Source organism: Hermetia illucens, chromosome 3, assembly GCF_905115235.1.
Source record: "Hermetia illucens chromosome 3, iHerIll2.2.curated.20191125, whole genome shotgun sequence".
In the NCBI taxonomy this organism is placed as follows: Eukaryota; Metazoa; Arthropoda; class Insecta; order Diptera; family Stratiomyidae; genus Hermetia; species Hermetia illucens.
In genome coordinates this window covers 107,796,576-107,812,548 of record NC_051851.1, presented here as the reverse complement: position 1 = coordinate 107,812,548, position 15,973 = coordinate 107,796,576, and positions in this window count along the sequence as shown.

The following is a 15,973-nucleotide window of genomic DNA, read 5'->3' as shown; positions in this document are numbered from 1 at the left end:
CGAAACTGGTTCCGTATTTGATAACGGGTGAAACATAGGGGAGTAAGAGCGCAAAATATGACCATCAAAAAATGTAACAGGTCTCGTTCTCAGAACCTATCCAACCGAAAAATTTGAAAAAAATCACAATAGTGCATCTCTACGAAATCTAGGCCTTTAAATGTATCCGGTTACGTTATCTGCACAAATAAAGTTAATAATTGTACATTTCCACATTCTAGAAATTTACCCTGCAACCCTGCTTATGTCCACTCTAGAAGTCCAAAATTTAGAATAGGTGTCAAGGATAACATAACATATTAACAAAGTTACAGGGGTTAAAACTGCCATTTTTTGTGAATTTCGTGCATTCTACAACGTGTATGACGTCATCATCCTATATCAATTCGTCAATACCGCAACGAAGTAAGTTCATATGAATGGGGTCGCAAAGAATTATTTTTTTTTAGGTTTTTAATCATTTGTATATGAATATCAATTACTCCAAATAGACATGTCTGTATGTAGGTATATAATATACGCATGCTAATAAAGTTTGCGGGTAGTGTCTAATTCAGATAGATATATTTATACATTAAACCAGCCGTATTTAAATACGCATGTTAATATGCATACTACTTTTGTGCGCCTATTTAATCGGAAATATGGGTACGATCAATTTATGTGCGTGCATATATATGTAAAGTATTCGAAAATAGGCAGTTTGTATAGGGTGAGGATAATAACTACGGCTGGTTACAGAACTAACAACGAATGATCAAATCTTACCGACTAATGAACACATATATATTCCTCCGTAATGTTTGGAATTCTTAATTATTGTAAGGTTAGTTTGGGCAGTATTAGAAGGTACAGTAGTTGTAAGTTGTAAAATGTTAATGGAGCCATGTAACAAGTTCCTGGCAAGAATATTTGCATGCTCTTCGAATTTTTTGTTCGTGCATTTTCGTTGGACCCCATAACTGATTTAGGTCTTCTAGTTTCTAGTGATAAGTTAGAATTTTGGTTGACTAGCCAATAGATACTTTCGCTCCTTTTAGCTTCGGTGAGTATTCTCCAAGTAAGATATCGATCGTGGTGGAAGCCAAGATATCTGACTTTGTCACTTTGAGGACAGTTGATTCCAATTAACGGGTAGGTTTTCCGATTAAGAGCGAATGTAACATGACGGCTTTTGCTTTCGTTTGCGCGAATTCTCAATGTCGTTAGCCATTGCTCTAGCTTCTTAAGACGTATTTCATGGATCTGGGGTTTTGTGAGAACTACATAAGCATCGTAGATATAAGTAGGATATCGTAAATTGTGCAATAATGGTCTCAGTACGCTTCCTTGCGGGCACCTGGTTTGATAGAAACGTCTTTGGATGTGATGATTCTGAATTTTAATCCAAACCACCGTTTTCCGTTTTGAGTTTTCTGGGCAACGTCGAGTACGATGTGGGGGCAATATTTTTTTCGTTGAGAGCGCCCAGCCAAAGCAATACGATGAACTTGTTTTGTTGTGCCATGCTTTTCTTGCAAGCCGAATGATTGGCGATTATATTGAGAATTTTTAGCATAGGGAGGATTTTTAATGTCCGCCAAGTTTCTAAAATACTTTTGACAGGAGAGGAAGCATGCTTATCGGACGGTACGGCGATACTTGCGTCGGATATTTTTCTGGTTTTGCCATTGTAATTATAACTCAGTTTTTTTCACACGTTCTGGAAGTAACAAATATGTGTCCTCGAGTTGAAGTTCTCAATTGAATGCTTGACGGTATGGAAAAGGAGTTTTTCGACCATTTTGCGTGTAATTTTGTCGTGACTACATGCCTTTTAAGGTTGAAACAAAACCTTACTAAAATCGATTTATTATCGGTGGTTACTCCTATTTGTACGAAATTTGGTAGAAAAGTGTAACTGTGAATCCCCTCGCATGCAGTGAGTAACATAGTTCAATGTTAAGATTGAGAGGGGTTTCCATACATGCAAAAGAAGGAGTGTAAAATTTTTTTTCACCAAATTTAGTGATGTATCAATATAAAGATTTCAGTTACAAAGGAGAAAAGTGCGGGGGTCCGAAAATGTCAGTTACTTGAAGGATCTGTTCTCAGTAACTGTCCACACCAAATATCTGAAATGAAATATGGTTGTCCACGCACATAGTGTCTACCTCTCAAAATACTCTACAAATCGCTACCTGTGTAAATAGTATATTACAATATTTACTATAAATATATTTTTTAGATATTGCCTGCAAGCCGCCCTTAAGTTTAATATAGGCTATACTATAAAATATGACACTGCCAAATTAGGTGGAAATCGCACTATTACCAGCAAAGATATAGTAGGTCAAATTCCGTCCAAATCTTTTTTTGGATTCTAAGACTTTGAATGTCAGTATCATAGTTCGAGCGAGGTACAAATGGGACAAATGCGCATTCGAATATGCTTATATATGCAATATACAAACCTTCCTTTCCTAAAGCTTCTAACTTGCATTTCCCCGACATTTTAGGAGTTAGTTCCGTTATAATACGAGCAATGCATATAACTCTACAACGGAGGTTCGTTTTAGCAGATGCGGGGGAGCATTTCGGAAGTTGGACATTGTTTTTCACTTAAATTCAGTTGATTCTGCATGGATTCGGCTTACTTTCAATCTATATGAGAAGACCAGATTTTGTTCTTATTGATTTTTATAAAAAAATTCTGGTAATTACCTTATTTTGGTCACAGCTTAGTTATTATTTAGCACTGAGTTCTATAGTATCTCATTTTGAAAATCTTCTCAAGCACTTTAAAAGAGATTTTGCATTGTTTGACCTTGAAAGTATTAATTTTCTTTTATAACGCATGGTTTTCAAGTTATTTGCGAAAAACCGTTCAAGGACGGTGAAAAAACGACCTTTTTGCAATTTGGATAACTCTAAAGTTACTACTTATAAGAAACATTTTCATGAAATATTTTTTGCTGACTATGCGATTGACCAGATGCGACACCTCGCTCTCGAGAGGAGGCGGAAATAATCGCAACTTTTAATTCTTATGCCACTCTATACTACCCCCCAAATTTCATGTCAATCCGTCTTCACTAAAAGAATTGGGAGGTTGAAAGCTTTGATGACTCGACTAAACGTCGCCATTCACGATCAGTTCCGCCTGTCAACGTAAACGTCGAACAGAGGTGACAAAGAATTTCATGTTTGTTTAGGCAGTGCGCGAGAATTTTATAGCCATCTGTATCGTTGGTAAACCCACCGGCGTCCAGGGTTGAACTAATGATGCATGAGTGGCAGGCCGAACTGAACGTGGATGATGGTCTTAAGATGCAAAGATCAAGCCATATGTGTAAACCCGCATACCTCAGAAAGGATATATACAGCATGCGGCAGCATAACTTCCTTTTTTAAAATGCGCGCCACTCAGTTAGTTGATGTCTTAGCGGAGCGCTAGTGGTCTCGTTCAAGAGGGGATACTGTAAAGTTTTGTCCCGACATGGTTCAGTCGCCATCATGCGTTGAAATAGTGAGCAGCGTGCCTTTGCCGTTGAGTTTTACTTTTCAAGCGGATGTTCGGTTATTGCAACACAGCGTGCATTTCGGAATCGCTTTAATTTAGCCCCGTTGGCTCCCATCCCAGACCGCAAATCAATTGTTACATGGGTCACTACATTCAAACAAACTGCAAGTGCGACAAAAGGAAGAACTGGAGTCCCTCGGCCCGTTAGATCACCTGAGAACATTGAAGCAGTGAGAGCGTCAATGTTGCGATCGCCACGGCGTTCTGCGCGCAAACATGCATCTGCCCTTGGACTATCCGGTCGTTCTGTGAGAAGGATTCTTCGTGATGATCTTCATTTTCATCCCTATAAGATGGCGATAGTGCAGGAACTTTCAGAACGTGACTTCAATTCTCGGATGAACGCGTGTGAGCTTTTTCTTGATGTCGTTCCCGAGGGTGCTATTGTTTTTTTAACGATAAAGCCCATTTTCATTTGTGTGGGTCGGTTAACAAACAAAACATGCGCTACTGGGCTGACACCAACCCTCGAGAATTGCATCAAAAGCCTTTGCATTCACCCAAAGTCACAGTGTGGTGTGCAATTTCCTCAGCTGGAATTATTGGTCCCTGGTTTTTTTAGGAAAATGAGGTTACAGTGACAGTGAATTCGGACCGGTATGTAAACATGCTACAGAATTTTTTTTCCCACGGCTAGAAAATTTGGATTTGGGGGACACTTGGTTCCAACAAGACGGTCCAACAGCACACACTTCAAGAGCATCGATGGCTGTTTTGAGGGAACACTTTCCAGAGCGCCTTATCTCAATTAGAGGCGATTTGGAATGGCCGGCACGCTCTCCCGATCTGTCCCCTTGTGATTTTTTTCTATGGGGTTTTTTGAAATCCCGTGTTTATGTGAACCGTTAAAGAAGCCTACAAGATTTGAAGACCAACATCCAAGAAGAAATTGCCAACATAACACCTGCTATGCTAACAAGAGTCATGACAAACGCCAGAAATCGGTTTACGCAATGTATGGAGAATGGGGGACGTCACCTAGCAGATTTGATCTTCAAAACAATGTTAATAAAAACTTTAGACATGTACCTACATTATAAAAAATAAATAAATATTTTCCGATGCAGACAATAGTTTTTATTGAGTTTTGAAAAAAGGAAGTTATGCTACCGCACCCTGTACAATTTTATAACAAGTCGAAATACCAGAAGCTCAGCGTTTCAGGTATAAAGGTTCATTTTATTTTATTCCCATTTGTACATAATTAAAAATACAAAATATTCTGTCATATATTGCAAAAAAATATACATATGTACATACATATTAAAAACGAAACCATAAATGCATACGAACGCACACGCATTAGTAATTGATAAACATGCAAATAACTAGAAAAGCTGAAAAAGAAAAGTGAAAATGTCTCCATAGCCCCCGCCGTTCATATAAATTCCCGTTACACATATGATGATGACGCCATAAACGTGAAGTGCAATCAATTTACGTGAAATGCAATACTTTGACTTTCAATAACTTTGTTAATATTAGTTGGATTCTTCTACTCTGATGCTACATTTTGTACTTTTCGGATGTATTATACTTTAGGGAGATTTCGGGTAAGTTGCCAAAATATTATAGTATGCTATTATTAACTTTATTTGAAAAGATATCCGAATGTGATGTACTTCGAGGCTTAGAATTTGTACAAATGCATCGCACTGTGATTTTTTTCAGATTGTTCGTTTATGTAAGTTCTGAGAACGGTACTTGTTTCACTTCATGGGCCACACATTTTGAATACTAGCTCTCCTGGGCTACACTCAATATAAACAAGTCGGGAAATCGGAAGCTTGACGCTTCAGGTATAAAAGGTTTTGTGTTTCTCTATGTGAGGAGCATAATGCAGTTCTCCATTGGCTAATAGCATTGACTCGAGTTATTTAAATCGCCCAGTTCTCTAAATGGCAATAACCTGCTCAGAACTGAGCGATTTAAATATCCCGGGTCAATGCTATCAGCCAATGGAGAACTACATAATGAAATTGCTTCACGCATTACCGCAACCTGGATGAAGTGGCTTCCATAACTAGTGTTCTTTCTGATCGACGTATCAGCGAACATCTCAAATCTAAAATTTACCGCAATGTCATTCGTCTAACGCTCACTAGAGTTTTGTTGTTGGGTGCTGTCATTGAAAAAAAATGAACATCCCCCCTTTACATGTATGCGGAACCCCCCTTTAAACTGCACGCAAACTTATGTCACTCACTGCATGCGTGGGATTTCATAGTTCTCATATGTCCACCGAATTATGACAGACAGACAGTGAATCGATTTTAATAAGGATTTGTTTTACAAAAAGATAAGATCAGTTTCGAAAAGTACAATTGAACCCATTCATTTGACATCCTACACGCCATATGCTATCAAGAAAAATTTAACAAGCTCATTCGCATATATGGAAAGCCCCACTTCAAGCTAACACAAAATGGCGCCATTCACTGCATGTAAATGGACACCAAATTTCGTGATCATTGGTTCAGCCGTTTCGGAGTAAACGGCAGACAGACAGCCAATGAATGGATTTTAATTAGCTTAGCACAAAACCTTAAAAATGATCATGACAACGAGATTCGACAATTGCGGCTGTGGTTTCAATACAAACCTATATTATGCCATTTGAATTCACCATTTCGGCTTTCGGCACAAACTATTATCAAAAGTGCAAACAGCCTGTTACGGGTGGAGAGGGGAGGAAGGGAGTTGGTCCAATCTCTCCGTCGGTCGAGTTCAATCTTCTTCGCAATAAAAAAGCCCGAACATAATGCGCAATACGATCCCAGCTACCAGCGCTCTTCAGCATCTCCCCGATAATGTTGTCTGGAGAGAGCTCCCCTGTGTCTGCATAAAGCTGCTGACGAAAACCGTCCCACCTCTTACAAGAGAAAAAGAACAATCAGGAGCTTGCGCCTTCCTAATCCTGTGCAGGTAAGAAATTTATTTCGGATGTTGCGAATGCGAACAAATAGATGGCGCGCCGAACTCTCCACTTTTTAGAACTCGCCACGGGAGTGGAGGTCTAGCGGTGAGAAAGTGCCGTTGGTTGGGACAGGAAAAGACCGCATGGAAATAAGTCGGTCTCTCCTGCCTCTAACCTTGCGATAGACGGTTGTCTTGCGGTGCAGCGTTTGATAATTTATTTAAACTCTTTCGTTGCAATTAGTGGATTTTTCATTCGTAATTTCCTTAAACTCTTTCGTTACAATTAGCGCAGATTTAGTTTGTTCATAGAGAGTATCGATATGTATAAATCATTCTGATCAAGTATTTACGGTTGTTTTTTGAGGTTTTGTGTAAACACAAAACCTTATTAAAATCGGTTTACCGTCTGTCTGTCTGTCTGTCTGTCTGTCTGTCTGTCTGTCTGTCTGTCTGTCTGTCTGTCTGTCTGTCTGTCTGTCTGTCTGTCTGTCCGTCACACGCATTTTTCTCGGAGACGATTGCAGTGATTGACACCAAATTTGGTGGAAAGGTGGGAACTGTGAACGCTCACGCATACAGTGAATTACATCCTTTTACAACGAATTTAAGGGGGGGTCCCCATACATGCAAAAGGGGGGTGTAAATTTTTTTTTCATCAAATATAGTCATGTGGGGTATCAAATTAAAGGTCTCGGTTAGTACTTTTCGAAGCTGGTCTTAGTTTTGACATTTCTTGGAAAGGTGGGGAGTGCGGGGGGTTGAAAGTGACCATTCCTTTACGGGGGCCATTCTCAGAAACCACCCAACCGAGAAATCTGAAAAAAATCAAGAGGCTGCCACTATATGGTGCCTGGGCTTCGAAATACCTTCCACACTGATATCTGCACAAATAAAGTTAATAATAGTATAGTACTATAATTTTCAGTAATTCGCTTCAAAACCCCCCTTAAGTTCATGCTAGGACCACGAAGCAATACAGCAATATAGAGTATAACATAAAGCATGATCTTACCAAGTTTGGTGGAAATCGCACTATTACTAACAAAGTTATAATACGTCAAAGTTGTCGCTTCTTTGCAAATTCAAGACTGTTAATGTCAATATCATCCGAAAGTGGATACTCTCACGTAATATATGCATATATTACATGCCACGTACTAAGAAATACACAAAACCTTTCGTACCTGAAGCGTCCAGCTTCCGGTTTCCCGACTTGTTTATTCATTGCTTTGGGAATTCGGCGCTCAATGGGGAAGTGGAATTGTACAGTGAGCTTAACGAGCCAGGTCGCTAGGACTAGCCGAATAAGGAAGTAAAACTAAAGTGGTGACCCCGAAGAACAGCACCCTTGGGGACTCCAGCATCAGCGATCCCAAATCAATCGTTCCCACCAGTTGTTCCGCAACAAACAATAATGAAAGGATCCCAGTGTTTTCCCAAAATCTCGGTCTTGAGCCCGGTGCGCGTAGCACATTCATCGAATTTGCACTTTTCTCGCCTGAAAACGAGTCTTGCCTTTCGCTGCGGCGCTACAATGTCGGAGATTGTATGAAAACATACAATCAACTGTCGAATTGTGGAACTGGGAACTCACTGAACAAACCCGTGAGCACGCACCAAAGTGCGTGAGAGACGTCGCCGCAGCCACGCTCGCCGTCTCCAGTATCGACGCCGCCGCCTTCAATATCGACGACGCAGCCGTCGTCACCATCGCCGCCGCAGCAGCGAATCACAATTTTAATTGAATTTATTTATTGAAAAATCAATAAATATTATACCCACTGCAGGAGACGGCGCGGAGGTCTTTAAAGTGCTCGTCATCGTTGGTTGTCCGCTCTCTGGGCGAAGTCCTGGGAAGTGATTTCGGTCTGCGCTTAAAAGCGTCGGCTTCGGTGGAGATTTCTTTGTGCGTGCGTCTTCGCTTTAACACTCGCGTCGCAAGTAGTTTTCTTTTTGTTAGTCAAGATGTCGATCGACAACAAAGACGCGGCAGGCCCATCGGACGCGCAAGTGACCGCCCTCGACGTGCGTGTTCCTCCATTTTGGCGGCGGAACCCGGAGCTGTGGTTCATACATTTGGAAGCGCAGTTCCAAATGTCCGGAATCACATCGGACGGGACCCGCTTCAACTATGCGGTGGTCGGCCTGGATGAAGAGTCGATTCTTCTGGTGTCTGACGTAGTGAAGTCGGTATCATACTCGCACCTCAAGAGTGAGTTGTTCAGGCGCCTGTCGGCAAGCGAGTCGGCAAAATTAGACCACTTGCTGGCGGGGTTAACGTTGGGTGATCGAACTCTCAGCCAATTGCTTCGCGAAATGAGGCAATTGGGTGGGAGCAAGATCGGCGATGACCTGATCAAGTCGCTCTGGCTGCGACGGCTCCCGGAGGGCACCCAGGCGATCCTCGCTTGCGTCTCCGGTTCCTTGGAGGAACTGGTAGCGACGGCCGATCAGGTGCAGGAGGTGTACGTACGCCCAACCATGGCGGCCGCTCAACCATAGTCGGATGAGGTGAGCGACTTGAGGCGCGAGATAGCCCCTTTAACAGCCAGTGGGGCGGATATGCGGCGACGTTGGACGCTCAGCGTTCGGGTGCCAGATCGCGAGCTCGCTCACGGTCTGCCACTCGAAAAGGGCGTTCGGGTAGCAGGTCGTCAAGACAGCCTGCGGAAAAAGGTATTTGCTGGTACCAACTTAGATTCGGAGATAAAGCGACAAGATGTACTCTACCGTGTAAATTCGCGCCTACCGCAAAAAACTAGGTCCGCGGGAGGTCTTGGCGACGGCCACTCAGAACGCAGCGCCACGTCGCCTAACTATTTTCGACCCGCTCAGCAGGCGCAGCTACCTCGTCGATACTGGTGCGGAAGTTTCGGTTCTTCCCGTACCTCGGCAACATCAACTTTACCCACAGCCGCTCAAACTGGCGGCAGCAGATTTCTCCCGCATCAACACATACAGGTATAGGCAAGTGGACGTGAGTCTTGGCTTACGTAGGATGTTTTCGTGGCGTTTCATCCTGGGGGATGTCAGCTTCCCCATACTAGGCACAGACTTCTTGTGTCACTATCGGTTGCTGGTGGACTTACAAAATAAGTCCCTTATAGACCCCACAACCAACCTAAATTCGTCGGGCCAAATTGTATCTCACGCTGACAATAACCTTTCCGTTCTTTCGGAAGACATCACCGACTCTCGTGTTCGGACACTTCTCCAAAAGTTCAGCCAGATTACTACCGAGTGTAGTCTCTCGAAACCAGTGAAGCACAATGTGCAGCACCACATTAACACTACTAGTTCCCCGATTTTCTCGAAGGTGCGTCCTCTACCACCCCAGAAACTGGCTATTGCGCGGAAAGAATTTAAACAACTCGTTCAACAGGGTATCTGCAGGCCCTCAAACAGCTGTTGGTCTTCCCCACTGCATATGGTCCCTAAGCCAATTGGCGAATGACGCCCCTGTGGGGATTACAGAAGGCTAAATGCACAGACTGTTCCTGACCGATATCCAATTCCTCTTATCCACGACTTTGCGCATCACCTCGCGAATTGCCGCATCTTTTCGACCTTGGATTCAGCCAAGGCTTATCACCAAATTCCAGTAGCTCCTGAAGACATTCCAAAGACGGCAATATGCACACCCTTTGGACTCTTCGAGTTCACCCGAATGACTTTCGGATTGTGCAATGTGGCGCAAGCCTTTCAAAGGTTCATTCATTCAGTCCTGCGAAACCTCGATTTCTGTTTCGTATATTTGGATGATGTTGTGGTCGCTTCTTCCACTGAGTCTGAGGACTTAGCCCATCTCGAGTGCATTTTTCAACGTCTCCTTGAGGCCGGTTTAGTCCTAAACTTTGAGAAATGCAAATTTCTTCAAAAACAGGTGAGATTCCTCGGCCACTCCATTTCCCCTGAAGGAATATAGCCCGACTGAGACAAGGTGCAAGCGATAACAAGCTTCCCGCGTCCAAAGACAGTGAAGGAGTTGAGGAGGTTCTTGGTCGTTTCCTGCCCAAGGCCGCCCATCACCAGTCCGTTTTGAACGCGTACTTGTCTGGCCCCAAAACTAAGGACACACGAGAGATAGTGTGGTCTGAAGAGGCTGAAATCCCGTCAACAACTGGCCGACGCTACACTCTTGACATTTCCTCAGCAAGATGCACCCCTAGCCGTTTTTGTTGATGCCTCTGATATCGCAGTAGGTGCTGCCCTTCACCAAAAGGTGGATCAAGTTTGGCAGCCGTTGAGCTTCTTCTCGAAGCAGTTGACAACGGAACTACAGTACCTACGATCGCGAACTGGTCGCCGCGTACTTGAGCATCAAATACTTCCGTTTCTCCCTAGAAGGCAGGCCGTTCACAGTGTTCACGGACCATAAGCCTCTCACGTATGCTTTGAAACAGAAGCCCGACAAAGCGTCCCCTCGTCAGCTTCGACATTTGAGCTTTATAAACCAGTTTACGTCAGACATCCAGTACGCGTCCGGCAAGGACAACATAGTTGCTGACGCTTTGTCTCGTCTCTCCGAGGTTAACATCCCCGCTTCACTCGATTTCTCGGCTATTGCCAAGGCGCAGGAGGATGACGCAGCACTTCAGAGCCTCAAATCCAACTCCAAATACAAATTTCGGGAGTTGCCCATTTTCGGCTCAAACCTCTCTCTCTGCTGCGAAGACTCGGAAAAGGGACCTCGGCCATACATTCCGGCCACCTTTCGCAAGAAAGTGTTCCACGCAGTTCACGACTTAGCGCATCCAGGCATCAGGACAACAAATCGGCTAGTCACCGAGAAATACTTCTGGCCCTCCATGAATAAGGATGACATCCTTCCACACGATGCACCTCGACATAGTAGGGCCTTTGCGAGACTCGTACGGTTACAAGTATTGCCTTACAATCATCGACAGGTTTACGCGGTGGCCTGAGGCAATACCTCTGAAAGACATTACGGCGCAATCTTGTGCCGAAGCCCTCTGCCGAGAGTGGATACCTCGCTTTGGCGTCCCTACAGTGGTCATCACTGACCAGGGAATACAATTTGAATCCACCCTTTTCTCGGAGTTAGTCAAACTCCTGGGTTTTAAACGCCAGCGGACTACTGCATACCACCCGCAATCCAATGGGATGCTAGAACGTTGGCACCGGACGCTGAAAGCCGCCATTATGGCACGCGACGATCCTTCCTGGACTCAAGTCTTGCCTCTCGTCCTACTCGGCCTAAGTACAACTCGCCGAGAGGAATTTGCTGCCAGCCCCGCGGAGCTGGTATACGGGGAGAACCCAAGACTCCCAAGCGATCCGGTCTTCGACAAGAGATCGGGTCTCACAGAGTTGGGGTTGGTGCGTCTGCTGAGGGACAATCTCCGACGCATCAAAGCCACAGCACCCACCTGCCACTCGTCCACACCTGCCTGTTCGCCCAAGGAACTGGACACGTGCACACACGTTCTGGCCAGGACGGCTTCCATCCTGAAGCCGCTGCAGCCTCCATATGAGAGCCCGTACCGCGTTCTCGAGCGGGGAGAACATTTCTTCCAGCTCGAGATCGGTGGACACAAAAAGACGGTCTCTCTGTCCAGGCTGAAACCCGTGTGCACCCGGAAGCAGCGTCGTGTCCGCTTTGTGGATTGACGGTGAACGAAGTTCCGGGATTGGTCGCCGAAACCCCCTAGGTTTCATCGGGGGGGGGGGGCGAGCGGGGAGTGATGTGGCGCGGCAGGATTCGAAATTTATTTCGGATGTTGCGAATGCGAACAAATAGATGGCGCGCCGAACTCTCCACTTTTTAGAACTCGCCACGGGAGTGGAGGACTAGCGGTGAGAAAGTGCCGTTGGTTGGGACAGGAAAAGACCGCATGGAAATAAGTAGAGAGTATCGATATGTATAAATCATTCTGATCAAGTATTTACGGTTGTTTTCTTATTCATTGCTTTGGGAATTCGACGCTCAATGCGAAAGTGGAATTGTACCGTGAGCTTAACGAGCCAGGTCGCCAGGGCTAGCCGAATAAGGAAGTAAAACTAAACATCTTCGAGTCGAACATTAAACCAAAGCATTTAGCCGCTGGTTTTGACTCAATAGTCAACTCGCCGATCGATATGGGACGCAGGGTTGGGATTCTCCTTCTGGTCAAGATGGCTACTTCGGCTTTTTCCAGCACAAGGCTGAAACCATGAGCAGTTATCCATCCGCTTACCCTTCGCATCAATTTGCCAAGTTTACTTTGCGCCTGTGCAACAGTGCGTCCGGCAACAAGTCTGCATAACCCACCAGGCGTGACTCTTCGGGCATATTGAGTCTCAGTAGATTATCGTAAGAAGCGTTCCAGGGGGTCCTAGGATGGATCCTTGTGCTAGTCCTGACGTGATTTCCATCCTTCTTTGACTCTCCAGCGTCTCATAATGCAGGAAGTGGCCTTTCAGATAATCCTTCAATGTCCGCAAGGGATAGCTTGGTACGTGAAATGAGTTTTCCAGTGTGCCTAACATATCTGTCCATCTTACGGAATTGAAGGCATTTCTGACATTAAGCGTTATCGTCTTCTTCTTCTTTTTCTTCAGCCTTTGCCCCGTTCACAAGCGGGGTCGGCTCGCGTGATCGGCTTCGGCATTTGGCTCTATCGAATGCCTGATCTGGGTGCAATCTCGAGGCTTTGAAATCCCCATCTAGCGTATCAAGCCACCGTTGTTTAGGTCTGCCTTTTGGTCGTTTACCATCGATTTCGATGTTCAGATCAATCTTGGCAAGTGAATTCTCGTTTGCACGAATTGCGTGACCATACCATCGAAGACGCATCTCTCGCAACTTTCCACGATCGGTGCAACCCCATAACGATCGCGGATATCCAGTCTGGCTAGGCAGGGACAGTTAAGCCCTTGAGGGTTTAACGTGAACACCCATCTGGACGACTTAATCCCACGGTCTTCTTAAGACACGGGTTGATTTTGTGACCACAATCAGAGCCCCGCTGAGACAAGCAACGACGGTACCAGTCTATACCAAGTGCATGGCTTAGCGTTCATACTGGTGGATGCAAGACCTAGAGATTTATGTCTACCGAGGTAAGGAGTACGGCCCCCGTGTTGAAACGCAACACTACGCCGAGGCCCGAAGGTCTCTTCTAGCTTGAGCATCACCAACAACCCCCATGAAGCTCTCACAAGGGGGCCAACCGCAAACAACCGAGCTGTACTCATATACGACAGAAATTCTCCCGAAGTATATGAGTCCAGGGGCTACCCCGGTTCCCATGGCACCAGTATACCCCTCGTAAGGTTTCGTGGCCGAAGCCATTTCAGATGAGTCCCCGTGCAGACTCGGGTCTGATCGCCCTAATTAAGCCTTGGAGCATTCGCCTACTGCATCCGGCCGGCAAGCCAATGCGATACAGCGTTTCCCGGTGCCACCACGTGGAGGTTCTGCTCGGCCACTTGGTTTTGGTTCAGCCGACAGGGTTGCCGCCCCGCTTTCCTCCCCGCCACCTCAGGGCACCACTTTCCAGGGACAAGGAAAAATGCCCTCCTTCACGCGAGCGTTGAACAATTCAAACAGCAATTTTGACCGCTGGCGGAACACCAGTTTGTAAACTTCCGCCGGGATGCCATCAGGGCCTGGCCGCTTCTTCGAGCTCTCTCATTGTGAAAAGGGGGCAATCCTTGACGCTTTCCGCGCTATTTACATCAACCCGTACTGGATGTCTGGGGAACAAAGCCCGCACAATGTGGTCCATCTGGTCGCCACTTAGTATGTAGGGCCTCCGCAGAGCCCGATTTTCCGGGTGATAAGCTTACAGCCAAGTCCCCCCGGGTCGTCATTCACCTCCAAGGTTCTTTCAGCCGTGAGCTTTGCTTTTACTTACAGCGCTGCGGAATCTCCGTTTTGCTGATCTATACTGTAGCTTTATGGCACATTCCTCCTCGTTGGCTCATGGCTCGCTTACGACACTCCCTCCGTAGGTCGGCAATTTCTGCCGTCCGCAAGTACATAGAAGGCTTGTCGCGCCTGGGGCCCCTCCGGGACATGGAAGCCTCATACGCCGTCGTTATCAAGTTCGTCACTGAATTTACGACGCTGTCGGCACTACCACCCCCCGGAACGCCCTCTAGCGCAGCCCTGCCTGCTCCACGAGCTTCGACGAACTTCTCGATGTTCAACCTTGCGACATTCCACAGGCACGCCGTCAAGTAGCGTCAACCACTTCGAACGCGATGTATTGGTGATCACTTTCCGAGAAGTCTTCTAGGGACTCGCCACCTGTCCACCGATGATGCCAGAGATTCCGAGGCAAAGTGATGTCAGGAATGCTTCCTTCACAGCCTGGTCGCTGAAACGTTGGCGTTGATCCGGTGTTTAAAACTACGAGCCCGGTTTTCGCCGCCATTTCCAGAAAGCGTCTCCCTCTGAAGTCTGATTCCAGAGCCGTGGTATTAAAATCACGGCCTACCAGGATTCGTCCCTCCGTGGTCGAAACGGCGTCTTCCAGAGCATCAAGCCGGCGCCAAAAGTCCGGCATCGTCTCGTTCAGCGTCAGGTAAACGCTAAAAAACGTTATCCCTAAACATCGAATCCAGGCAAATCCGTTCCCCCGGCCTTCGGCAAGAACACGAAGTCGAACGTCGTCCCGAACCCAGATAGCAGCGGTGCCCGATAAGTCGAGATGATATGAGAACGCGTCCTTGATTCGATATTGCTCGCTAGTTAGCACTAGATCAGCATTTACTTCCGCAGCGAACTGCGCTAGCAACTGGTGAGCGGATGCACTGCGTTGCATTTTAATTTGTAAAATGCGGATCATACTGTTCGCACCGTAGCCCTCTCCAATTCCGCCCTAAATATTGGACACCGTCCCGAGCCCGCAGTGTGTGCGACGCTTTCACCAGACACACCACGATCCCTGCAGAGAACGCAACTTTCGCTTTCATTGCAGGTCTTCGTTTGATGACCCACTTGGCCGCATCTCCGGCATACTGTCCTCCTGCCCGGTCCCTTGCAAGCTGCTGACGTGTGTCCATAGTCCGGACACCTGTAGCACTTGGTGGGACTATCTTCAGTCGTACCCTGCATAATAACCATTCAACTTTGATTCCCCCGCTGTTAATGACTTTTCTCGTATATTGCTCGGGGACTTCCACCACGGTGAGCTTTTGGCCTCGAGCATTTACCGAGGTGATACCTACCCGGGCATTGCTTACCTCTACACATGCACGCTTTATTGCTTCCTTTACTTCAAACCTTTTCTGTGAGGCAGTCAAGATCCCGGATTTCTAGAAAGCACATGGGCTCTAAGTTGGAAACAAGAGCCTTCTCCCCGAATAGCCCCTTGACCGCTTCGCAGAACATACTCTTGTTAGTCGTCTTTGGGCCCAGTTCGACGAGAACTCCGCCACTCCCTGTTTTCCGTGTGGAAGACACCTCTCCGTGTGGAAGACACGATTTGTGCTAGGCAATACCCTGTCCCAATATAAGGCTGAAGTAACAGCATTTCTGTGTCC